The sequence below is a fragment of the Moschus berezovskii genome, chromosome 28, assembly GCF_049115385.1.
Source record: "Moschus berezovskii isolate FMDL1 chromosome 28, NW_MosBer_1.0, whole genome shotgun sequence".
Lineage (NCBI taxonomy): Eukaryota > Metazoa > Chordata > Mammalia > Artiodactyla > Moschidae > Moschus > Moschus berezovskii.
Window position 1 is genome coordinate 1,119,417 of NC_142487.1, and position 26,205 is coordinate 1,145,621.

At 41.5% G+C, this 26,205-nt stretch overlaps 1 protein-coding gene across 10 annotated transcripts in view; it reads left to right on the top strand.

Annotated features, from left to right (window-relative positions):
• The window catches only part of OSBPL1A (oxysterol binding protein like 1A), a 223,554-nt gene that overhangs the window by 107,751 nt on the left and 89,598 nt on the right, over nucleotides 1-26,205 (top strand). Inside the window, exon 1 of one of the 10 annotated variants that reach the window (XM_088833400.1) lies at nucleotides 2,007-2,443. The exons of 5 other annotated variants lie outside the window; for them this stretch is intronic. The gene's annotated coding sequence lies outside the window, so the exon portion shown is untranslated. Of the gene's footprint in view, nucleotides 1-2,006; nucleotides 2,444-26,205 lie in introns of those variants that run through there. 4 more of the 10 variants (XM_088833402.1, XM_088833401.1, XM_088833403.1 and 1 more) reach the window with 4 other exon arrangements.

Consider the following 26,205-nt stretch of genomic DNA (forward strand, 5'->3'; position numbering starts at 1 on the left):
GTGACCCCATAGACGGAAGCCCACCAGGCTCCCCCGTCTCTGGGATTCTCCAGGCAAGAACACTGGAGTGGGTTGCCATTTCCTTCTCCAATGTGTGAAAGTGAAAGTGAAGTCGCTCAGTCGTGTCCGACCCTTAGCGACCCCACGGACTGCAGCCTACCAGGCTCCTCCATCCATGGGATTTTCTCGGCAAGAGTACTGGAGTGGCTTGCCATTGCCTTCTCCGATCTTCCCTTTTAATCAAAGATTATTTTTACTTTCTGTATCTTAGTTATCTTAGTTGCTCCCCTAACCCAGCACACAGATTCCTCATCACCATTCTGTTAGATAAAGTTATCAGGATTCCTCTCTGTTGGAGAACTGCTACCATTTCCCAACCCCAGGTTCCACCTTTCAAAACTGAGTTAAAGTCCATCCTATTCTAGGGCTTCCACACTGTTGTACTGCTTATGACATTGCGTATATTTTACTCGTCTGATTATATATTTACTTAACTAGAACTCAAGTATCTTGTTTTTGTAGCATCTGTGTCTAGCATAGCGCTTGCTTACTTTGTTGTTGCTCAATCACTAAATCTTATCTGACTCTTTGTGACACTATGGACTGCAGCACGCCAGGCTTCCCTGTCCTTCATCATCTCCCGGAGTTTGCTCAAACTCATGTCCATTGAGTTGGTGATGCCATCCAACCATCTCATCCTCTGTTGTCCCCTTCTCCTCCTGCCTTCAATCTTTCCCGGCATCAGGGTCTTTCCCAATGAGTCAGTTTTCGCATCAGGTGGCCAATGATCTTCATCTTCAGTCCTCCCAGTGAACATTCAGGACTGATTTCCTTTAGGAATGACTGGTTTGATCTCCTTGCAGTCCATAATGAATGTACATGAATAAATGAATAATGAATGCACAAGTAGAGAGGACAGGCTTTTGGGTCAGACCAATCAGGACCTAAAATCTGGACTCTGAGCAAATTAATGTGTTCGGGAATTACATTTCTAAATCTGAAAATGAGGATACAAATGAGTTGTTTTATGTGAAGCTCCTCAGTACAGTGCCTGGCACATTTTAGGTGCTCTGTAAACTGCCTTCTGAAACAAAGTAGCCTTTATTATTGTTCATTGTTTCCTCTTGCTGCCTAGTACTACTTTTGTAAACTAAATTCATTCTCTAGTTCTTGGGGCCTAGTGAGAAAGAATCTGTAATAAGGTCTCCTCTTTAGTGCCAAATGTGACTTTTCAAAATATGGTAATATTTAGTGACCAATTAAGAATGGGAAGAAAAAATAGAAATCAAACTGACTTTTCAAAGACACTGTGAAACCTCACTGACATTAATTCCCCCTTTTGCAAGTGTGGCCTTGTCTTATTTTTTACACATTTCCCATCTGTCGTGCAAGTTCAGTGCTAGAAGAGTGAACTTATAGTGCCCTAGGATCTCGTCAACGAAATATTTAATTTTGTTCAGTATTCCTCTGCTTCCCAAAGTGAAGGACACATTTATATACCATAGAAAGGTTTAAAACTACCGTTGGAACAAAAAGGTTTGTTTTTCTTCAACAGAGCCTCATAATTAACTCGGAATTTCATTAGCCTGAACATCCCACTGAAGTGTAGCATTTACGTGGCGGGTCTGCTTGACCACTGCGCCTTCGTCCACCCTTTAAGCGTGGCCAGAATCTCAAACCATCTATTTGTTTCATGTTAGTACGTTTCACGTTAGTAGGGTTAATTACTGTTGTTTTCCTCATTGCTCAAAGGGGAGCCCAAGGAGTGCATAAAAAAAATAGGTGCAGACTAGCTCAGGCTTTGCAGTTAACTCTGGAGTGTGAGCCTGAGTGTCAGTTACCTTCAAGTGGAAGACTGCAGAAGAGAGGATCCCTCTGCTTTTCTGGGGGCGGATTTAAAAGTTGCCAGGGCCGCGTCTGTAGGACGGGCGGGGACACAGCGCCCGATCCAGGGCCGGGCCGGGTCGGGCCGGCGCCTCCGTGGATGCTCGGCGAGCGAGCGTGGGGAGCGGACCGCCTTCCCCGGAACCCCGGCCGGGCCGCTCCCGCCGCCCCCCGGCAGGTCCCTACCTGCGCCGCGGAGCGGGCGGGCGGAGGGGCGGGGAGGAGGGACGGACGACGCCAGCAGCCGCGGAGCCGCCCGCCGCAGGCCATTCGCCGGCTGTAGCCCGGGAGGGCGGCGGTGTGGCCGAGGGGCCAGCGCGGACCTCGGGCGGCCCGGGCGCTAGTCCTGGGCCGCGCCTCTCTCCCCGCTCGACCTCGCCGGGAGCCGGGGGCGGGCCGCGCGAAGGTGACTTAGAGAGACCTTGCGGTGCCGCCCTGGGTCGCGCCTCCCAGCTGGGCTGGAGGGGAGGCGGAGGGACAGGCCGAGCGCATTCGTGCGGGAGCCGCGAGCTGCGCCGGGCGGAGCGCGCCGCCGGGGGGAGCCCCGACCCCGGCCCAGGTGGGTGGGCGAGTGCCGGCGCCCGGGCGGCCTCTCTCCCGGGCCCCGGGGAGCGGGGCGGCCGGGCGGGATCGGGGGCTGTGAGTGGGTCCGAGGAGAGTTGGACGCGAGCGTGCGGAGCGCAGCCGCTGGCGCCTGGGGAGGGGTGCGCGGAGCCGGGGACCCTGTCCGCCCGGCCGCGGTGGGTTTGCAGTGGCTCCTGCGGGAAGAGTCGCTGGGGTCGGGGATGGAGGGGGGACGGTAGTGGAAGCCCCTTGAACGGGTATTTTTCTCGGCTCAGTATTGGTAGTAGGTCAAGTAGGGCCGGAGTGGGAGGAGTAAGACAGTAAAAGACATTGTTGTCCTAAATAACCTTCCAAGTTAGTGATTTTTTTCGTTTGTCTCTGCCCTGACTGACATTGAGATGAATTTAACCGTCCGCTGTTCAGAGGCTGCTAAAATTCCCCGAAAAAAACGGAGGAGGGGGAAATGCTGGAGTGGATTGAGAAGAGAAAGGGAAATCATACTGGGGTTGGGGAGCGGGGAAGTGGCTTTTAACTTTGTTTTGATTAGCGATTTTTGATTACTCATAGGCGTTCTTTGTAGCCTAAACCAGTGGAGAGTCACGTTCCGCAGCATTCATCGCATGTGGCTAGTTGTTTTGTGTTTTCTGTTGTGTGGGTTTTTTTTTTTTTCTTCCTGGATTTGGAGGGAGGGTGGTACTGGGGAAGATGCCAGAGAAGAGCTTCTGCAGCTTTTGAGAGTTATTAAAGCTATTAAAAGTTTCTTAATTTTAATCGGGTTCAAAGACAGAACGAAGGCATATCATTTAGAAGACATAGCATTGCTTAGCAGGAATCTTTTGCAGAAGAGAAAAATGCTTGAAATGCGTGTTGGTGGAGTAATGTGTAGGCTAGAATCTGAGATCTAAATATAAATTTCCTTTTCAGTTTGAGGACACATCAGAGTTAATCTCCGGGCCAAATAATGTTTAATTTTGACCCGGAAGCTGTTGACTTTGGCAAGTTAGCTCACCTTCAATTGAGGAGATATTTAATCTGCTCCTGAAGACCTGAGAGCTATTTTAGCCTCTGTCACAGTGCCTCTTTTACTAGATTGGGGGCCTAATGGGATTTGTATCACTGTGAATATAATGGCAGAACTCTAGACTTCCCTCTGTAGAGGCTCTTTAAACATTAATTTCAGGGGATTTCTGTGATGGTGAAAGTGGCCCACATAATCTCCCTTCCCTTAGTTGTCTACTGTGCAGAATGGGGGGGGGCGTGGTTAAAAAGTTTATTAGGTTTTCCATATTAAAAGCAAATGCATCTACTGATAATCAAGGTACTATATAAGTACAGTTCAAGCACATTTTAAATATTGTACATAATGTGTAAGATAATTGTGCAGCATCCTATTTTAAACTCTATAGCTTTTTACTTTGTTATTTACATTTTCTTAAAAAGGACTGTGAGTTGTGATTACATAGTTATGATTGTTTATCAGCTCCACAAAGGTTGTAAGGAAACTTCTAATTCCTTTTAAAAGTAGAAATTTAGAATTTTTATTCAGTCTGCATTATTCCTGGATTTTTAGCTTGTTGTGTATATAATCCAGAGGTATACTGCTGCAAACTAATCTTAGAAGCAGCTGGGACATAAATAAATGCCAAGTTTATGTACAATTAAGCTGGTTTTCATTTTGATAACTTCTGTGAACTTTTCAAACAGAAATATATGAGATTTCTATTAGCGTGAAGTGTGTGGTTTGTGTGTATTAGCCTTGTGATGCTTGGTGTGATCCAAGACTTAGCCTGATATGTTTTTGTATCTCACACTTGTAACCTGCATACAGTTGTGTTTATGTTGTTTGCTGCCATTTTCTTATCAGAGTGCAGTGCCCAACTTCTATGCTAGCTAAAGAATTTTGAATGAGTTATAGGCATACATAATTTTCCTCTCACTTTAAACTTCAGAGTGTTAAAGATATAATCCCTGTACATCTTTATAATGATCCACAATGGACTTGATATCTATTACTTTATGCAAAATCTTCTCTTTAGTTCAGTAAGTATTTACAGAATGTTTACCTTATCAGATACTGCTGTACCAGTCTGTCTCCATAAAACTTGAGATTACTGCAAGAGCCAGATGACTGGGCTCTTAGAGAAAGCACAACATATCCAGTAGGGAAGAGAAAGGGATGAATTCCAGCAAACAGTTCATTAAGACTGCAACAGGGGGGGATGAGTAAAGAGAAGTCAACGCTAGATGAACAGAAGCAGAGTCTTCTTGAAAGACTTTGTAAAACATACCTGAAGACTTTGGATTATTTGGGGCAGTTAGAATCACTGAAAGATTTTAATCAGGGGAGAGATTTAATCAGATTTATTCCTTATGAGAAGGATTAGAGGGCAGGCCTGAAAGCAGGGCGGCCAGGTGCAGAAATTCAAGAGAGAGATAATCAGAGTCTGAGCCCAGCTGGTGGCTGTGGCAAGAAAGGAAGAAACAGAGCAGAGAGAAGGAGGAGACTTTGAGATAAACAAGATGACTAGGAGCTGATCATAGATTGGATAAAAGGAATGAAGCAGGTGGAGTCAAATTACCTTAGACTCATGACATAAGTCATAGGTTAGAAGGAGTCTGACATAGAGGGTAAAGGGGAGAATGAGTTCACCTCTGAACACGCTGACATGCAAATAAGATCCTCCTGACTAGTCCAGTAAAAACTTGGAAATCTTTAGATTGGGAGTCACCTGGGTTCAACATGGTGACCCAGGCTGAAGGAGTAAACATCACTTAGGAGAGATGTCCTTTGAAATCAAAGGATTGAATTCTACCTATGGAAGAGAGCCAGCGGAACGGACTGAGGAAAAGCAGCCTGAGAAGGCAGAGTCTTGACCAGGGAGCCCAGAGGACAGGAGGGGAGGAAACCACTCAGACTCATCTGTTAGATTTGTACCCAGGTGTCTTTGACGAGGGAAGTTTTCAAAGCATGAAGCCTGGCTGCAGTGAGCAGAGGATTGAGCGGGGAGAAGAAAGTAAAAATGATGTAGACAGACTGGGATTCAGTCTCTGTAGACCGTCTGTGGATAATTATACTTTTGTTCCTTTCTTTCAGCCCTTCACCTCTTATTTATTTTTCTTCTTCCTGTCCTGGTAGGGCCTTCTAGACAATGTTGAAATAGAAGCCCAGATGGTAGGAATCTTTGTTCATGCATGTAAGTTTTCTTGGTCTCAAGGCATGTGGGATTGAACCTGTGTCTCCTACTTTGGAAGCACAGAGTCTTTACCACTGGACCACCAGGGAAGCCCCTGTCCCTAGTGTTTAAAAGGAATCTAATGATTCCCTGTTAAAAATATTTGGTGCATACCATTTATAAGATAAATGAAGTTCCCTATCATTCTTATATTGTGGAGGGTTTTTTAAATCATGAAAGGGTGTTAAACTTACCAAATGTTCATTTGTCAAGAGAATCATGAGATTTTTCTTTTATTTGCTAAGGTGGCAAGTTATATTTTTAGATTCCTTTAAGCAATGAACCATCCTTGTGTACTTGGAATAAACTTAATCTGGTCATAATTATTATTTTCAACATTAGCCTCAAGTTCGTTTCTTTCGGTTTTTAGTGTCTGTTTATAAGTGGTTTGTAGTTTCCTTTTTTGTTCTGTCCTCATCAGGGTTTCATATCAAGGTTACACTGGCCTCATATAATGAGTTCAGGTGTGTTCCCTTTTGCTGTTCTCTGAAAGAGTTGTTTAAAATTGGAATGGTCTATTCTTTAAAAATTTAGTGGAATTTTCTCATAAAACCAACTTTGTGAATTTTTTGACTGCTAATTAAATATATTTAATGGTTATAGTGCATTGGAGAAGGAAATGGCAACCCACTCCAGTATTCTTGCCTGGAGAATTCCGGGGACGGTGGAGCCTGGTAGGCTGCCGTCTATGGGGTCACACAGAGTTGGACACAACTGACGCGACTTAGCAGCAGTGCTATTTTAGTTTTCTGTTTCTCTTTGGGACAATTTTGACGTGTTATATATTTCAAGGAATTTTACCTTTTCCATTTAGGTTTTGAAATGTGTTATTGTAAGGAAGTTCTTAATATCCTTTTATTGTCTTTTCTACCTGTGTTTGTTATGTAATTATATATTCCTTTTTCTAATCTTTTCCCAGTTTTTCTAATATTTGGCCATTTCCAAATGAATTTTGCTCTCTTTGTAAGATCAGACTCATTAAGGCTTTGATTATATTTTAAAGAAATGTCTAGCTTTTATCTCGTTCATCTTTTTCTTTTAAATTTCTGTAGTTATCTCTATCTTTTATCCTTGAGTATATCTATACGTTTATTCTCTGTCTCCTTAAAGTGGATGTGTTCAGAATTCTTTCCCAGATTTCAAGTTGTACGTTTAATTTTAGTGTTTTCTAGTTTAGTGAATATATCATGGTTCAGTTCAGTTCAGTCGCTCAGTCGTGTCCGACTCCTTGCGACCCCATGAATCACAAGCACGCCAGGCCTCCCTGTCCATCACCAACTCCTGGAGTTCACTCAAACTCATGTCCATCGAGTTGGTGATGCCATCCAGCCATCTCATTCTCTGTTGTCCCTGTCTCCTCCCACCCCCAATCCCTCTTAGCATCAGACTCTTTTCCAGTGAGTCAACTTGTCGCATGAGGTGGCCAAAGTATTGGAGTTTCAGCTTTAGCGTCAGTCCTTCCAATGAACACCTAGGATTGATCTCCTCTAGAATGGACTGGTTAGCTTTATCCATTATTTTGATTATTTTATGGATTTGAATGAAATATTTCCTAGACTTCATCATTCCAGACGAAGGGCTGCTAATGTCCGTAGAGTTGCTGTTTAGTCGCTGAGTCATAGCTGACTCTTTTGTCACCCCATGGACTGTAGCCTGCCATGCTTTTCTCTCCTTGGGATTTCCCAGGCAAGAATGCTAAAGTGTGTTGCCATTTCCTCCTCCAGGGAATCTTCCTGACAGGGATCGAACCACATCTCCTGCACTAGCAGGTGGATTCTTTACTAGGGAAGCCTATATGTAGAATAACGCCCTCCTAATATTTCAAATACCTGAAACTCCTAGAAGGTTTTGGTGACTTAGTTCTTTTTTTTTCCCTCCTATCCAGCTTTCCTTGTTTTCATCGCTTGGCATTTCTCTCCGTTTCTCTTCCCCACCTCACTGATCACTTTCTTTCTCTTTCCCTCTCACCCTCTCTTTTTTATCCCTAGATACTTTATACAATGGAAGAAGGATGACCGTCTTCCCTTTCCCTCTTCCCTACTTTTTTCTTCTGTCTCCCGAGCTTTCTACCCTGTGACCCCCACCCCACCTCCATACCCGGAGAGTTCTTCCATTACCTGCTTCTACATAGTCCATCTTGTTCCTTCCTTCTTAGACTCTTGGCTGCAGCACAAAGGAAGAAGGTGCCAGTAACTTGGGTCTAATTTCCTTTAGATGCTCAAAGGTTCATCATTCTGTATCTTATGATTTTTATTGTTCCTTAGGCAGTTCAACGGACAGCAAGGTTAGGGAGAGGATAGGTAGGCCTAGGGAGGTGGCCTAGATGGTGGAGTATGAGCTGCTGTTACTTAGAGTCCTGAAAGGTCATCTCCAGTGTTAGTGACTCAGGACCTCACATTCCTCCTGTGTAACAGGGTTATTGACATAGATCCCTTGTCTCTACTTCATGAGTTAGTGCGAGACTCAAATAAGATAAGCATAAACCTGTCGGTCGTATGTAAGAGAGCCTTCTCATGCTTAATTTTCAGAAAAATATCTTAAGAGAATTTTGTGCTCAATTCAGGGACAGAGAAGTGGCGTAAAAGTGGTTTGTGGCCTGGGGTGTTGGATCAGAGAAACCCTGGTGGGAAGAAGCAGATGGAATGACCAGAGCCCAGGAGTTGTGCTCAACGATTCAGCAGGATTTATAGAGAGGCCTTCGTCCTCTGGGGCAGGGAGCTCACAGCCTCCCTGGCTGGAGACACAGGCACGTTGTTACATGTGGCGGCCGGATCCTAAACTGCATCAATACCATCTGTTCCTTTACCTGTGGTTTTATTTGATGCATTCAGGACACTGTGCCTTTGTGAGGCACTTGAGAAATCACCCTGCACTGAAAATGTTGATATGAGGGAGATTTTGTTGTTCCAGGGTCTAAACAACTACATTACAAATTAAGTTTGGGACATAATTCTCCTTAATAAAATTTCTTAGAAATGATTTAAACTTGCAGTATTTTCTTCACTTAGTTTTGTTACTTTATTTTGTGTTATGGATGAGTTGTTTAAAACCACCAATCTATAGGCTCAGTCTGAGATTGTAGAGTGTCTCCTCTGGTGCTGTTAAGGTTTTATTGTGGGCTAAGCTGTGATTCATGGGGTCGCAAAGAGTCGGACACGACTGAGCAACTGAACTGACTGAAGGTAGATCCCAAGCTTCCCAGGTGGCTCAGTGGTAAAGAATCCACCTACCAAGCAGGAGACTCTGGTTCGATCCGTGGGTCAGGGAGATTCTCTGCACTAGGAAGTGGCAACCCACTCCAGTATTCTTGCCTGGGAATTCCCATGGACAGAGGAGCCTGGCGGGCAATTGTCCTTGGGGTTGCAAAGAGTTGGACACAACTTAGCGACTAAGCAATAACAAAGGTTGATGGGCAGTGTACAACGGAGAGGAAAGTAAAGACTTGTCTTCCACTGTGGTACCTCCAAACAACAGAGTTTGAAATAACTGATACGGTTGATCTCTTCTCCTTCATTTTTACAGATGAGAGTAGGTTCTGGGGAGAGGGCTTAATACCTCCCCCGAGTTTGTGTAGTTAGAAGGGGCTACTCTTAGAGCCAGAACCAGGAATCTGCCTCTAATTGCTGTGCTGAAGAACAAGTACACTATATCACACACAGCTTGAATTAGGAAAATTCATCTGTTATAGAGAAGACAGTTCACCTTGTTTCGAAGCTGAAGTGGCCATTTATAAGCTAATTTCTCAGCTCGACAAAAGGATACCAATTTTAAAAATAAGCAGATGGCCAAGAATATTGCAGTGTCTTCACATTTTGCACAGAATAGCTGTATTCCAGGTCTTCAACAGGAAACACTGTCTATCTTTTTGTGAAAATTTTGCTTGGTGTAGAGATCACATTTTTGGAATACACAGAATTTATCCAATGTCTCTATATATTCTAAATTTCATCCTAAAATTAAAAAGGAGACTATCAGAATGCTACAGCCTGGGTTATATTTTCTTGATTTTCTGAAAAATGTCCCTCCCTGAATTTTAAGTTGGAATTACACCTTTGATTTCTATTGAGGGGGCATTTCAAGAGCTGAAAGTGGCATTATTGGTTATTTTTCCTGCGAATACTCTTAATCCCCTTATATATTACACTGAATGAGAAATTAGAGCCAGGGGCAAAGAGGGATTTTGTTTTCCCTAAAGAACCAGTTTTGTTTTGTTTTTTCCTTGTGGATAATTAAAAGGGCATAATTGTATTTCACTTTCTGTTGTGGCCTTAAGAGAATTCAGCCCCAGGTTTGTGACTTGTCCGTGGTGTCTGTGTAGGCGCCATTGCTTGTAGGTCCTACCCTAATCTGCGCCTGGAGTCATTCTGTTTTCATGGTTTAGAAGTCACTGGATTACAGCATTCTTTTGTAAACTGACTGGATGTGGCTGGGCCTCAGAGTGCATTCAGATGCCATGATGGTAATTTGAGTATTTTTCTGCAAGTAGTAAGTTCTAAGTAAATAGTTGTTAAAATGTTCGTAATAGATTTGTACTTAAAAACTGTGGTTTTATCTTATGTGAAGAACATACACATTTTGATATTTAGTTGACTTTGTAATAGGTCATTGCAAGAACCCAACTTACACTGTATAATGGATGTTACAGTGGGAGTCTTTTTTTTCACATTAATGCAAATCAAACTAGTTGCATATTTTTTATTTGCAGAAAAAAATTAATTATTTGTTGTAAAATTCACATAGCATCAAATTTACCATCTTAACCGTTTATAAGTGTATAGTTCAGTGGCATTGAAGTACATTCTTATTGTGGTGTAACCATCACCACCATCTATCTCCAAAACTCTTTTCATCTTCCTAAACTGGAAATCTATATCCATCAAACAATAACTCATCATTCTCCTCTCCTCCCAGCCCTTGGAAATCATTATTCTACTTTTTTGTCTCTCTGAATTTGACTACTTTAGGAATCTCATATAAGTGGAGTCATACATTATTTGTCTTTTTTTTAACTGGCTTATCTCAGCATAATTCCTTAAAGGTCCATCCATGTTACAGCTTGTGTTAAAATGTCCTTTTTTTTTTTAAAGGCTGAATAATATTGCATCATATGTATATATACCACATTTTGTTTATCACGCATCCATCAGTATTGCATTTGGGTTGATTCAGCATTTTGGCTGTTGTGAATAATGCTCCTGTGAACATGAGTGTACAAATATCTCTTTGTGTCTTTGCATTGAATTCTTTTTAGTGTATACTCAGAAGTGGAATTGCTGAATCATGTGGTCATTCTATTATTTAGTTTTAGAGGACTTACCGTACTGATTTCCATAGTGGCTGTACCATTTTCCATTCCTACCAACAGTGTGCAAGGGTTCTAATTTCTCTTCATCTTCATCGACACTTTTTCTTTTCTGAGTTTTGTTTTTGTTCTTCTGGTAGCCATCCTATTGGGTTAAAAAAAAAAAGAATTTTTTATAAGTGGAGTTAATCCTGTTTACTATCCAAACATTAACCCCATGGTTGCCAGACTCTCTCTTCTTATATTGGTTCATAATTGACCTCCAGAGCAGTAGACTTCCTCTTACTTGTCAAACCATTCAGAAGTTGCCCTGGCTGATGTGTGGTGAAGGGTGCACACTCTCAATTCTCCTTAGTCCCCTCTTTTTCCTCCAGCCAGTAAAAAATAGCCACACAAACCAGGGATGATTCTTGAGGTTTCCATGGACTTTAGACTTTTGGTTTAAGTCCACATATGTATATTCTACTTTAATATTATCTTTCTGTACTTTAGATATCAAATATTGATTTGTATTTCAAAAGATAATTGCTCAGTTGAAAAGAATTTTGTCTGCATAGGAAAATGAAAGCAAAGATATGTTTGAATCATGGAAGATACAAAAGATGAGACAAGGAAACTGATACACAGTTGACCCTTGAACACTGGGTTTAAATTGCATGGATTCACTTACATGCCATTATTTTCTAATAGCAAATACTACAGTACTACATGGTCTGTTGTTGGTAGAATCAGCAGATGTGAAAGAATCTTGGATATGGAAAGCAAATTATAAGTAACAGTGGATTAAGCCCTGCATTGTGCAAGGATCAGCTGTACTTGAGAAAAGTCAGGCCTACCTTCAGTTGTGCAAGGGAAGTAATCAAGTAAATGTAATCAAATAATCAAGTAACATGTGTTACTCAAGACCAGAGCATGATAATTCTCAAGTGTTAGAATTGGACTGGGAATTTAACATATTCTGTAGTGAAATTATTATTATTTAATCTTTAGCCATATTTAGGAGTACAGAATTTCTATAAACTCTGAAGTCAAAGAAATAATTTAAAAATAAGATGGAAACTTGGGAAAATGTAACCACAAAATTCTAAAAAGGGATCTTAGAGGATTTCTAATTTTCCTCCCTTTGCAAGAATCTCATCTCCAACTTCCTGCCAGTGAGATGGTACTTTTACATGCCATGTAAACACCGCCATTGATGGGCATACAAGCGGTGGGTTCAGTGGTTACAGGCTTGGAGCCTCAAACAGACCTGGGTTTGAGCCCTGGTTCCATCATTTACTGGTTCTGCGATCCTTGGCGGGTCATGTCATCTCAGTGAGCTCGAGTTGCCTCATGATTAATAAAACTTACTTCATGGGATTGTGGGAGGATCACATGAGGTGGTGCACCAAGTATTTATTGCCGCACCAAGTATTTATTGCCACAGCATCTGACACGTGGAAGACATACCCAGATGTTAGCTCTTGCTCTTCAAGGTGCTACTACTGCTGTTACACATGCATAATCTTCTAGGGCCACCCATTCCATTGTAGGAAAATCATAAATACTAGAAAGTTTAAAAATTAAGATGAGGTTTTTCTTTTCTCCTTTTTATATTCATGGTTTCAAATCTGTGCTCTGCAACTTTTTCACAGAAAAGTAAAAGGAACTATTTGTCGTTCAGGCGCTCCATCCTGTCTGACTCTTCGCGACCCCATGGACTGTAGCCCGCAAGGCTCCTCTGTCCATGGAATTTTCTAGGCAAGAATACTGGAGCTGGTTACCATTTCCTACTCCAAGGGGATCTTCCTGACCTAGGGATCGAACCCTAGTCTCCTGCAATCTCCTCAGAGATTTTTTACCTCTGAACCACCAGGGAAGGTAGCCCTGAAAAGGAACTACTTTTCTTGACAATTCCTCCGGTATTTGGAGCATCCTGTAAATTCCTCCTTTCCCCAAGCCAGATATCTCCAAGTTCCTTCCACAGTTAATCCTGTGTCAGCCTTTCCAGACCCTTCCTTCTTAACTCTTCACGGAACCCCTGCACGTATTGTCTTGAAAATATGTCCCCGGTGAGTCCTCTGGCCACCCTGGCTCCCTTCCCCCTCCCACCTTTATTTTTGTCCTTCGCGTTTCCACCGCTTAACACACCGTGTGTTTCCCGCCTTCGCCTGTTTCGCTCCCCGCGGTAGACCAGAAGCCCTGTGCGCGCAGGTATTTCTGTCTGCTGCGCTCCCTGCTGACGCCCGCAGCCTGGAATGCCAGGCATGGTGTAGGTGGTGGATGGATGTTTGTGGCCTGACAGCACAATGCCAGTGAGGATCGACCTCCCTCTCCTTAGAAGCTGGATCGTACTCTGCTGGAAAGGGGTGCTTGGGCCCCGCCGGTTCAGTCATGGCTCATTTTTTTTTCTTTTGAAAAAAAATCAGGAAAAGATTTAAGTGCACTTGAAGTAGGAAAAATTAGAATCCATGTTCATTGTTGTAAGACTTTGAAATTTTTTCCAGTCACTTTGCTTAATCAATATTTTATATAGAACCTTATTTGCTTATAAGGTTTTTTTTTTAATTTAACTTTTTTATTTTTACTTTATAATATTGTATTGGTTTTGCCATAGATTGACATGAATCCGCCCCGGATGTGCATGTGTTCCCCATCTTGAACCCCCCCTCCCACCTCCCTCCCTGTCCCATTCCTCTGGGTCATCCCAGTGCACCAGCCCCAAGAATCCTGTATCATGCATCGAACCTGGACTGGCGATTCGTTTCACATATGATAATATACATGTTTCAATGCCATTCTCCAAAACCATCCCATCCTCTCCCTCTCCCACAGAGTCCAAAAGACTGTTATATACATCTGTGTCCCTTTTGCTGTCTCGTATACAGGGTTATCATTACCATCTTTCTAAATTCCACATATATGCATTAGTATATTGTATTGGTGTTTTTCTTTCTGGCTTATTTCATTCTGTATAATAGGCTCCAGTTTCATCCACCTCATTAGAACTGGTTCAAATGTATTCTTTTTAATTGCTGAGTAATATTCCATTGTGTATATGTACCACAGCTTTCTTATCCATTCATCTGCAGATGGACGTCTGGGTTGCTTCCCTGTCCTGGCTATTATAAACAGTGCTGTGATGAACATTGGAGTACATGTGTCTCTTTCAATTCTGGTTTACTCGGTGTGTACACCCAGGAGTGCGATTGCTGGGTTGTATGGCAGTTCTGTTTCCAGTTTTTAAAGGAATCTCCACACTGTTCTCCACAGAGGCTGTGCTAGTTTGTATTCCCAGCAACAGTATAAGAGGGTTCCCTTTTCTCCACACCCTCTCCAGCATTTATTGCTTGTAGACTTTTGGATAGCAGCCATTCTGACTGGCATGAAATGGTACCTCATTGTGGTTTTGATTTGCATTTCTCTGATAATGAGTGATGTTGAGCATCTTTTCATGTGTTTGTTAGCCATCTTGATGTCTTCTTTGGAAAAATGTCTGTTTAGTTCTTTGGCCCATTTTTTGATTGGGTCGTTTATTTTTCTGGAATTGAGCTGCAGGAGTTGCTTGTATATTTTTGAGATTAATTCTTTGTCAGTCACTTCATTTGCTAATACCGTCTCCCATTCTGAAGGCTGTCTTTTCACCTTGCTTATAGTTTCCTTTGCTGTGCAGAAGCTTTTAATTTTAATTAGGTCCCATTTGTTTATTTTTGCTTTTATTTCCAATGTTCTGGGAGGTGGGTCATGGAGGATCCTGCTGTGATTTATGTCAGAGAGTGTTTTGCCTTTGTTCTTCTCTAGGAGTTTTATAGTTTCTGGTTTTATGTTTATATCTTTAATCCATTTTGAGTTTATTTTTGTGTATGGTGTTCCCTGGAGGAATCAACCTGCCAGACTTCAGGCTCTACTACAAAACCACAGTCATCAAGACAGTATGGTACTGGCATAAAGACAGAAATATAGATCAGTGGAACAAAATAGAAAGCCCAGAGATAAATCCATGCACCTATGGACACCTTGTCTTTGACAAACGAGGCAAGAATATTCAATGGAGAAAAAAAAATCTCTTTAACAAGTGGTGCTGGAAAAACTGGTCAACCACTTGTAAAAGAATGGTCATAAGGTTTTTGTTTTGCAAAAGTCAATATTGGTCATTAAAACAAGAATATGTATTCTTTAAATGTAGCTTAACAGAGCTTTCCAAGTGGTGGGCTTAAGAGTCATGATCTTTTCAACCCTTCGACTGGCGGGAACCCTACACCAGGTGCTTGGTCTCTGCTGTGTGTCAGAACTTGCAAAATTTGGGAAGCACTGCTTTAAGACACTTGATTCATTAAAATCAAGTTGTTTATTTGTAATTGGAGGATAATTGCTTTACAATATTGTGTTCGTTTCTGCCATACATCAGCGTAAATCAGCCATAGATGCCCCCTGGCTCTTGAACTTCCCATCCCATCCCACTCCTCTAGATTGTCATAGAGCACAGGTTTGAGCTCTCTGCAGCATACAGCAAATTCCCACTGGCTATCTATTTTACTTAACTCATTATTGCCTGGGGGATTTTTGCAGAAACTGACCCCAGTGGCTGGTGATTTGTTTTGTAAATGAATATTGAACAGTCTCCAGACAATAAAGTCTGTGTAGCAAAAGACGTATTGTAAGTAATACATCTCCGGTCAGTAGTGTGTTAAAATGTTTTCTTCAGATGGAGTTAAAACCTATTTAGTTGTGATTCCAATGTATCATCCCCTCCACCCCCAGTTTGAGAACCATGAAAACTACTCGTTAAAACAGAATAAACCATCAAAATTCTGTGGACTTAATGGTGTTCAGCATGTATCCAGAAAGAGACAGAGCTGAAGGCGTTAGAAACAGGGAGTCAGCAATGGTGGCGTGGCTGTGCAGCGGATTAGTCCTCAGCAGTGAAAAGGACAGAACTGCTCATACTTGCAGCAACATGAATGAATCTGAAATTCTACTGAGCGAAAGAAGCCAGACACAAGGAGTACACTGTGCATAATTTCATTTATTTGAAGTTCAAGAGCAGACAGCTCTATTGCCTGAGTTAGAGAAATCAGAGCAGTGGTTGCCAGCGCTGGACCTGGGGAGAGCAGGGCGAGTGACTGTAAAGGGGGCAGGGACCCCAAGGGAAGGAGCAAAGAGAAATGGTCTGTATCTTCATAGTGGTGCATAGGGTATTTGTTTGTGACTGTTGACTGAACTGTGCATTTAAAGTTGATGTTTCATTGCATGTAAGTAACCTCTCAAAGTTCATTTAAAAAATTAAGAGTCAATAGGGTGTTTCTTCTGCTCTTTATACCTTTTTCTGTTTTCATCAACAGAACTCAACTACAGAGCCCTGGAATAAGATCTGACAATAAGATCTGTTTAGATTAGGATTTAACTTCTTTGCTTTTAAAAATGATTGTTTACCTCTGGTGGCATATCTCTAAAAAGAGAAATGCATTTCAAGGATACATAAATATATAAATCTGTGGTGAGTGATTATATAAGAGTAAGCTATTTTTAAGTAGAAGCTTTGCAGCCATGGTGAGGCAAGAGTGTGCTTAACAGAATCTCCGATTGGGTTCCTGTAGTAGATGGCTAAGAGAGCCTTGCACACTGCACTATTGGAGAATACCTTACAAGTAAGCATCATTTTGTGTTTGATGCAAATACAGATTTTTCATATTTGTGAATCTGATGCAAAAGTTTGCAAACATCACTTCATAAATAGACACATTTAAAGATATTTTGCTTATTGTGAAATTATGAGATACACAAAAGACATAAAAAATTCTGTAAAGTATATGCAAGAATATAAACACTAGAACCTGACAACTACTGGCAGGAGGTTTTGATTTGTCTTGGTCTGTTCATATTGGCAAATACACAAATACAGTATACAATGCAGTTTAATATCCTTCATTGTCTTCAGTAGTATCAGAGTATTTTTCTTTGTCATACATATTCTTTGACAGTATGTACGAAATGTATTGTTTAAATTCCCATTGTCACTAAGTGAGCTGTCTTTTCACTATGCCCTTGCTAAATATGCTCAATTTTTTAGCTGTATTGAGATATAATTGATGTACAATAAATTGCACACATTTAAAATGTGGTTTAGTGAGCTTTGATGCATGTTAACTTTGGAAAACCATCGTCACTGTCAGAATTAGGAATAATTCTATTACTTACCAAAGTTTATTCCTGCCTTAGTAGTACCTCACCCTCTTTCCTGTTCACAAGCAGTTATTGGTTAGCTTTCTGTCGCTGATTAATTAGTGCTCAGCAGGCCTTTCCTAGAATTTTACATATGTGGAATCATACCTTTGTGGTCATGGCAGAGGTTCAGCTGCTTTAATTATTTGCAGATCCATCTGTGTTGTTGCTCGTGGCAGTAGCTCATTCTTTTTTATTGCTGAGTAGTGCTCCATTTTATGGATGTACCACAGTTTATTCACCTCTTGATGGACATTTGAATTGTGTCCAGTTGTTGGCTACTGCACATCTTTCTGTGGACGTACCCTTTCATACGTCTTAGGTGAATACCTGGGAGCCAGTAGAACAGCTGGATCATATGGGAAATGCATCTTTGTGGGGGCTTTTTTGAGTTTTTAATTTTTAAAAAATTACAGCATTTATGTAGCATAAAATTAACTATTTCGAGCATAAGGTTCAGTGGCATTTGGTAATTCTCAGTGTTGTACTCAAAACATTTTTATCACTTCAAAATAGAACCCCAGGGATGAGATGAGATGGGGAGAAGGGTGGGAGAGAGGTTCCAGAGGGAGGGGACATATGTATACGTATAGCTGATTCATGTTGTTGTATGGCAGAGACCAACACAACATTGTAAAGTAATCATTCTCCAATGAAAACAAAAACAAAAGCCCTGCACCCATTAAGCAGTCACTCCCCATCCCCAGTCCTGCCCCCAGCCCGTGAAAATGACTCATCTCTGCTTGTCTATGTGGATCTGCCAGTTCCGGGCATTTCCTATAAATGAAATCATTCGGTATGTGACCTTTAGTGTTGCTTCTTTTGCCTGTTCTCGGGCATTGCGTGCACTGTAGCGTGTAACAGGACTTCCTCATCTATGGTGGAATAGTTTTCCATTGTATGTGTGTAACGCATCTTATTCCTTCATCCATTTATGGATATTTGAGTTGTTTTTACCTTTTGGCTGTTGTGAATAGTGTTACTCTGAACATTTTTACACAAGTATTCGTTTGGACACATTTCAGTTCTTTCGAGTATATACCTAAGCGTGAATTTTCTGGGTCATATGGTAATTCTATGTTTAGCTTTTTCAAGGAACCACTGCACTGTTTTCCACAGTATCTGCACCATCTTACATTCCCACCAGCAGGGCACAGGGATATTATTTTTCTACATCTTTGCTAACACTTATTTTCCTGGTGGGTGTAAAATGATACCTCATTGTTATGATTTGCATTCTTCTAATAACTAAAGATATTGAGCCTCTTTTCTTATAGCTTGTTGTCCACTTGTATATGTTTGGAGAAAAGTCTGTTCAAGTTCTTTGCTCATTTTAAAATTGGGTTGTTGTGTAAAAACCTTTGGTCAAAATAACTGCTTCGTCAGGATGTTACATTTATATATATACACAGTTTTTCCATAAAACATTTTTATTTAATTATTATTGAAAATATATCTTCTTTGATACATTTTCCCCTTAGAGGTTCATTAAAAAAAACAACAACCTCATTCTTGTAGTTCATTACTCTAACATGGTTTAGCTAAGACATGTTCAAAGCAGCTGTGATTTTCTATAGAGTGAATATCCCACACTACATTGTTTTTCTAAATATCTTCATCAGTTTCTTCTATCTTACAGCAGTATTTTCTGACAAAGGAATATATCTGAGTTTTTCATCACATTATTTTCTGTCTGCTGTTTTTTGTACTTTGAGAATAAGTGTTTTCTCAAGTGATGTCGCTTTTTGTCTTTTCTATTAAAAACCATTGAAAGACTTGCTAAATATTTGATTCCATTTAGTGAAGAAATTTGAAGGCTAAAACTTCTGTATGTCTTGTGACTGTAAACAAACCTCCTCAGATTTCTTCAGTGATATCTTCACCTGCTGGATGCTCAGATATTAAGTGGTGAGAAAATTGTCATGACTTCATGTGCTTATTAGTTTGTATCTCAAGACATCATGCATACGTGCTCAGTCGTGTCTGACTCTTTGCGACCCTATAGACTGTAGCCCACTAAGCGGCTCTGTCCATGGGATTTCCCAGGTGAAAACACTGAGATGAGTTACCATTCCCTTCTTCAGGGCATCTTCCCGACCCAGGGATTGAAAGAAAGAAAGAAAGTGAAGTCGCTCGATTGTGTCCAACTCTTTGTGGCCCCATGGACTATAGCCCCTCCATCCTTGGAATTTTCCAGGCAAGAGTACTGGAGTGGATTGCCATTTCCTTCTCCAGGGGATTTACCTGACCCAGGGATCAAACCTAGGTCTCTTGCATTGGGAGGCAGGCTTTTTACCACAAGTGCCACCAATAACCCATAAATGGAGGGTGACCTGCACACATCCAGATTTCTAGGTGTGTGTGTGTGTGTGTATATATATATATATCTGCATCCATATTTCATATGGTCTTCTGGAGAACTGGCTTATTGTCATCCAATTCTATGTGCTTTGTTTTCTTTTTAACCAGGAGAGCTGACAAAGGGCTCCCGCTGGCAGTAGAAGCCTTTGCTCCGTTCTCTTCGTTCCCTTTGTTACTATCAGTGGTAGTATCTTCAGTCTGGAGTTCTTTTGGCATGGTCTTGATGCTATGGTTGTATTTTGTGAATTAACCAAAACCAGATAATACAGTCCATAAGTCCTTGTAACCACGCTCTTCATGAAGTGCAGGGTGCGTCACAAAACCTTGAAAGCAGGCGCTTCGGTCAGCCTCTGAGTGGGGTCATTGCTCTTCCCTGAAGTTACTGGACATCCTGCACTTGACCCTTGACCCAGGTTATCCATGGAGGTGCATGTGATGGCACCGTTGTCTGTCTGTATCGTATCTGTATATGTAACATACGGTCTAACATTTTTTACAAAAGTAGATATAAAAGACTTTCTAATATCCATATGTCTCATGGATAAACACACTCTACTTTGGAGACTGTAAGGGAAAGCAAAGAACCATTGGAAAGCTTAAAAGTAATGCTGAGTTTGCATTTTAAATAGGTGTACTAGGCAGCAGTGTGAAGTGTCTGTCTTTTTCTCCTTCTAGACTATAAACTGTCCAAGGATTAACCAATCTCTTCTACTTTGTATCCCTAGCCCTACCTTGAAATACAGTAGTACGTGCCCAGCAAATATTTTTTAACTAAATTGAAATTCTCCTGAATTGGCAATTCCTCTTTTAAAATTAATTGATTTTTTGGCCGTACTGGCTCTTCCTCGCTGTGCACGGGCTTTCTCTAGTTGCCTTGAGCGGGGGCTGCTCTTTAGTTGGGGTGTGCAGGCTTCTCACTGCGGTGGCTTCTCTTGTTTTGGAGTGTGGACTCTAGGTGCATGGGCTCCAGTAGTTGCAGCATGTGGGCTCAGTAGTTGTGGCTCGCGGACTTAAAGTTGCCTCGTGAACGTGGAATTTTCCTGGACCAGGGATTGAACCCGTGTCCCCTGCATTGCAGGGCGGGTTCTTAACCACTGGACTACCAGCGAAGCCCCTAAACTGGCAATTCTTATCCAGAAGCCACATTAGAATACTTCGTGGTGCTTTTGAAAAAACACTACATGGCAGTTTCAAGTGTTGGGGGTTGTTCCAAATACCAAATTCTAGTTAGGAGGAAGGAAGCAGATAAGCAAGCAGAAAATAGGACTGTGCCCTTCCCTTTAAGGAGACCTGGTGAATTCCTTAAATTACTTCCATCTTGGCCAGAACTTAGTCATGTGGCCACAGCTGCCAGAAAGACTGAGCAATAGCGTTTAAGATGGTGTTCATTTTTGTTCAGTCGCTAAGCCGTGTCTGATTCTTTGTGACCCCTTGGACCACAGCACGCCAGTCTTCCCTGTCCTCCACCATCTCCTGGAGTTTGCTCAAACTCATGTCCACTGAGTTGGTGATGCCATCCAACCATCTCATCCTCCGCTGCCCTCTTCTTTTGCCCTCAGTCTTTCCCAGCATCAGGGTCTTTTCCAACAAGCTGGCTCTTTGCAGCAGGTGGCCAAAGAATTGGAGCTTCAGCAACAGCCCTTCTGATGAATATTGAGGGCTGATTTCCTTTAGGATTGACTGACATTGTTAATTAACCATGTACCAACATAAAATAAAAAATTTTTAAGAAGATACAGGGCAGTGAGTTCAGCTAACAAGTTGGGTTTCTTACTAAGGAAGAAGAGGACCCTAGATATTGGGAGAAATCACAGTACTTGGACCTTGTTCCTTTTTTAAGTCTTGAGGCAGTAGGTTGGGGCTGAAACTGGGCCTTCTGATTAAAAACCAAGCCAACTCTACAGCTACTCTAGGTACACTCTTCACAGTGGAGAATCTTAGCTCTAAGCCAGGTTAGGAACAGAAGAGATCTTAAAAAATAAAGAAGCCCTGCTGCCGGAGGGTGTGGTTGCAGTCAGGTTTCTAGTCTATGTGACAATCTCACCATTTTATAGTGACGTCATTCCTGACAGGAGTCCAAGGGATGGTTTTATAACAAGTGCTTTGCTATGGTCCAGGCAGCTCTGCTTGCCCTCCCTCATCGGTCTGGCCCATCAGTGTAGTAACCCCATCTACCCAGAAATGTGAGACCCTCTGGCAGTCATGCATGGACGTGAGAGTTGGACCATAAAGAGGACTGAGCGCTGAAGAATTGATGCTTTCAAACTGTGGTACTCTCGAAGACTCTTAAGAGTCCCTTGGACTGCAAGGAGATCAAACCAGTCAATTCTAAAAGCAATCAACCCTTGTACATTCATTGGAAGAATTGATGCTGAAGCTCCAATAGTTTGGCCTCCTGATGCAAAGAGCTGACTCATTGGAAAAGACCTTGATGCTGGGAAAGATAGAAGGCACTAGGAGAAGGGGCAGCAGAGGATGAGATGGTTGGATGACATCACCAACTCAATGGACACGAGTCTGAGCAAACTCTGGGAGATAGTGAAGGACAGGGAAGCCTGGCGTGCTGCAGTCCATGGGGTTCCGAAGAATTGGACACGACTGAGCGACTGAACAACTGTTTCTAAGACTCTTGATCATGAATTGCTATCAACAGTGTTATTGGGTGTTTTGCTTATTGGCAATGCCATGGGTTGGAAAGTTTACAGGATTCCAAGTTAAAAGATCTTGGTTTCAGGTTTTTATTCTTCTGCTAACCTTTGGCAAGTTACTTAAACTTTATGATTTTCAGTTTATACATATATGCATTCCTCATAGTGTTGTTAGAAAGATTTAATGAACTCTAACAGTGTGTAAAAGTGCCTTTTAAACACTAAAATGCTGTGCATGTACTTTATCAGTTTTAGACACAGTAACAGCCCTGTGTCAGCAGAACCATTGTTTACACAAATGCTTATGAAGTCATTTTTTTTTCTTTTTTTGGCTAGGTGAACTCTTATACTGAAGTTAAGAATACACAGATTTTAAGAGACATTTTTGCTCACTTAAATGATTGGTTCTGGAATAAACTGTGAAAAATATACTTGTTAATACTGGTTAAAGAGATTTTATGGTAAAAGTCATTTTGCATTGCGTCAGTCCCCGTCTGTTTCTCCTGTTACTGCCCTCCTGAATTTTCTTCATTTTAAAATGCTATTTCAGCAGTTAACTGTTGAGCCTGTCATAGGCAACCCATTCTGGGCACTTAGGGAATACAGTCATGAACAGCTATTTAATGGAGAATTTAAGAGACATGGTTAAAAGAATAGGCCTTTTAAAATTCCAGAACTTTTATTGAGTAGGTTGATTGGAATTTTACCATTTTCATATGGCCAAAAATAATTTTTGACATTACATTAAATTTGTTTGCAGTGCCTTTAATACATGCCATTACATGGCAGTTTAACATCCTGTTCTGTAATTTACATGATACATAAAACCCTTTTGAAATTTTGAATACACTATAATCTAGAATAATTTGGAGATTACACGTTGATGTGGTGCTGTTAGGATGTAATTCTGTAAGTGCTAACTTCTGGAATGCAAAGTGTTCTTAGTTATGGAAACGACCGGTTATTGTAGTTGCTTATGTGCCTGTTACAGTATCAACTGACTCAGCTCTGCAATCGAAAGAGAAAATTATTATGCGATCTTGTACCGAGTTATTTTAAATGCCAGAACTATTGAGCAGGGGAGTGAAGTTCATGTGTATTGAATCTGCTCTTGGTGGCATACCATGGAAGTGAATGGTACTTTTCTTTCAGAAGACATTTTTCTTTTTTGCTTCTTTTTTAAAAAAAAACATGCAAAACCTCAGCTTAGACATATTGTCATTTGTTTGTAACATTATTCTCCCCTTTTCTTTTTTCATTCCAGAACTCTGAGGTTTTTATTTTATTTTATTTTTTTAAAATAAATTTTATTTTACAACTGCTTCAGGCTGCAAAAAGAAAAAAAACAACCCAATGCCATACCTAAGTTATCCCTCTCTCAAAATAATGCCATTTATGTTATAAACCATGAGCACCCCATCAAAAGACGGAAACTGCTTTTGTTAATTCGTATATATATATATATATATATGACTGTATCACTTTGCTGTATACCTGAAACAAACACAACACTGTAAATGAAATATAGTACAATATAAAATAAAAATCAGTAACAGACCTTTGGGGCTTTACACAGAGTTAGAGTTTCTATTAGAGGGATAACAGCACCACAGCCGCACTGAATCCTCATGAAGGAGGCACACGAATGACTGAATTACAAGAGTTACAGGAATGAGAGCTGCTCACTTCCCAGAAACTACAGCTCACAGAAAACCAACAAAGGCACGAGATGCAGACCATTTACTTATGAATGTGTAAAACTCAAGAAAGTCATTGGTTTTATTTTTATGAGAGGTTATTTTTAAATCAGTCTGACACAAATAACTATCAAATATTCTGGGTTTATATTGATTCAAGTATCTTAAGCCCTTGCTTTTGAAACTCATCTATTTACTACATTGCTTGAGTGACTATTTATTGGGCTCTGTCTTACATGTAGGACTACACAGTTATTGCACAATTCCTCCTTGATTTAAAATGTCTGAAGATACATTTGTGAGTAATGGATTTAACAGATGATTAGCAATTACCAGGCTCCACTGCAGTCATTTTACTTAGAGCTTTATCAGTAAGTCAACAAGCAGATAACACCCTCTCCTTCTTTCCCAAGACAGAGCTGAAGGGCAAAGAAGTATAGAGGCAGTTCCCAGCAGGGTTTCCTTTCCTGTTGGCTGGAGCCAGATTGAGGAGCATGGCAGTGCCAGTAAGAACACGGAGTATGTAACAGTGCCAGGAGCAAGCCATGGTTTACTATAAGCAAAGGGAAAATGCTGGAACAGCTGCTTTGTGTTGGGTTGACCGGATTAGTGTGAATGAGGCTTTGGAGGGCCTGGATCTGATCTCCTTTTCAGTCTCAGAGTGCACTGTTCAATGCTGTGTGTCATGCGTGTGCCGGGACCTACTGGTTGGAGCCCTCTGTGTTTCCTCTTCTCTAGTTCTTGCTTGCACCGAGACAAAAGAGACAAAAGGAACCGCTAAAAGAACACTCGGTTACACACAGCTACCCATCTGCATCTGGACACGTGTTCTTTAGTCTCTTATCGTGTCCAACTCTTTTACGACCCGTGGACCATAGCCTACCAGGCTCCTCTGTCTGTGGGATTTCCCAGGCCAGGATACTGGAGTAGGTTGCCATTTCCTCCTCCAGGGAATCTTCCCAACCCAGGGGTCAAACCCACATCTCCTGCATTGCAGGTGTATTCTTTGCTGCTGAGCCACTGGGGAAACCTGCATCTGGACACATACATGCTGCTTTTGTCTCCTCCAACTAAGGATGAGCTGTCGTGTCTTAGCAAAGGCCAGTTGTACTTGTATGGATTAGATCCCATCCTGTTTTGCAAACTCAGAAACATTATTCCAGCAGTTCTCTCCTTTGACTCCTATATCATTAATTTCCCCTTTGTTGAATCTTTCCCATTGATGTAGAAACATGCTGGCATATATTTCATAATAAAACTTTATTGACCCTCACCCCCTTTCAGCAATTGCCCCAATTCTCTCCTTTCCTTTCTAGCAGAAAGAATGGGTCATACTTGCTCTTTCCAAGTCCCCTCTCATTTCTTCTGACCCACTCCTGTGAAGCCTTTGTCTTCAGCGTTCTCTCACTGTTCTGCTAGACCTGTCCTTGTCAAGGTCACCATTGACTTCCTCATCATCAAATCCAGAGGGCTTTGCTTAGTCCTCGTGTTATTTGATTTGTCATCAGTGTTCGACATAATCACTTGTTCCCCCTTCTAGTACTTTGTTTAGGCATCTAGAATTAGCACAAACTCCTGAGTTTTCTTCAGCCAGCCCCCCACCTTCCACCTTTTCTTGTTTGTTTCCTTTGCTGGTTCTTTCTCGTCTCTCCCATCAGAGGGAAATCTCAGTCCTTAGATTTCTTCCTGTGCCTGTCTCACTTTCTCCCTTATGATTCTATCTAGTCTTACAGCTTAAAACATAATCTATGTGTGAAGGACTTTCAGATTGTATCTCCAGCCTGGAATTTGTCCCTGAAGACCTGATTTGATATCTAATTATCTGCATGACGTCTGCACTTGAACGCCTGATGATACTTCGCACTTACCATGTATGAGTTCTTATTTGTTCCAAGTCCGTACTGTCGTCTTCCTGCATTGGGTCACAATGACTCTAACTATGGAGTCATCCTTGACTCTTGTCTCACATCCCGTAGACCTGCCTTCAGAATATATGCAGAATCTGACTGCTTCTCATCACCTCTATCGCTATTATCCATCTCTTACTGGGATTGTTGCAGTAGCCTCTTAGAGATCTTTTTGATTCTAAGCTTGCCCTCCCCTCCAGGTCTTTTATTCAGCTTATCAGTCAAAAAGATTGTATTAAGATGTAAATCAAATAACATTACTCCTCTGCTCAAAGCCATCCAATGGCTCCTCATGTCAGTCAGAGTCAAAGCCACAGTTCTTACATTGGTCTGTAAGGTCTGTGGGCTTCCTGGATAGCTCAGCTGGTAAAAAATCCTCCTGCAATGCAAAAGACCCCAGATTGAGTC